This window comes from Parus major, unplaced genomic scaffold (genome assembly GCF_001522545.3).
Source record: "Parus major isolate Abel unplaced genomic scaffold, Parus_major1.1 Scaffold372, whole genome shotgun sequence".
NCBI classification, from domain to species: Eukaryota; Metazoa; Chordata; class Aves; order Passeriformes; family Paridae; genus Parus; species Parus major.
The window spans coordinates 77,056-77,809 of record NW_015379296.1 but is presented as its reverse complement, the minus strand read 5'-3'; the positions used below and the strand labels follow the sequence as shown (position 1 = coordinate 77,809).

General features: G+C 63.3%; 1 protein-coding gene across 4 annotated transcripts in view; it reads right to left on the bottom strand.

The window, feature by feature from the left end:
• LOC107198922 overlaps positions 1–754 on the bottom strand; it is a 7,620-nt gene that overhangs the window by 3,402 nt on the left and 3,464 nt on the right. The window contains exon 3 of one of the 4 annotated variants that reach the window (XM_015616192.3): positions 257–339. The exons of the other annotated variants lie outside the window; for them this stretch is intronic. The gene's annotated coding sequence lies outside the window, so the exon portion shown is untranslated. The remainder of the gene's footprint in view (positions 1–256; positions 340–754) is intronic. 4 annotated transcript variants of the gene reach the window in all.

Sequence of the window (754 nt, the reverse complement as noted above, 5' to 3'; positions counted from 1 at the left end):
CAGGGACACCCAGGGACAGCCACCACGGGCACCACTGCAGGGATGGGACACTCAGAGACAGGACGAGGCACCTCCACCCGTCACAGCCCCACCTCATTTTGGGATCACCCGCCCCAAACCGGCTCGGAAACCTCCCGGTGCCGGTTTCGCTTTCACTCTATTCCCGGCGGGAATCCCGCCGCGATCCAGGGATGAACCGGCACCGGGGAGCGCGGCTCAGCCCCCGGAACCTCCTCCGGGACATCCCAAAGCTCACCCGCAGCTCCCGGAGGGCACCGGCGGCTCCGGGACCACGGGATCCCGGTGTTAACCGGGACAGGGCACGCCTGGGCGGTGTCCCTGGAATTGAGCAGGAAACGAGGGGATGAATCCCGAGGGGATCATTAAAACGCCAGCCCGACACCAAATCCCGGCTCCCGGATTCCTCAGAAAACATCCCAGTGCAGCCAGTGGGGTGGGGAAGGGAAACTGGGATGGGGAGAGCGGCTGGGAACTGGAGAAAGGGAACCGGGAACCGCGGGGACCGGGAAAGGATCCCCGGGACCGGGAAAAGACCCCCGGGACCGGGAAAAGACTCTCTGGGATGGGGAAAAGAGCTTTTCAGGACCTGGAAAAGGTCCTTGGAGGCTGGGAAAAGAGCTCCAGGGACCGGGAAACAGTAGAAAAGGAGGAGAACCTCGTGGACTGGGAAAAGAGCCCCGGGAAATGGGAAGAGAGCCCCGGGAAATGGGAAAAGAGCCCCGGGAAATGGGAA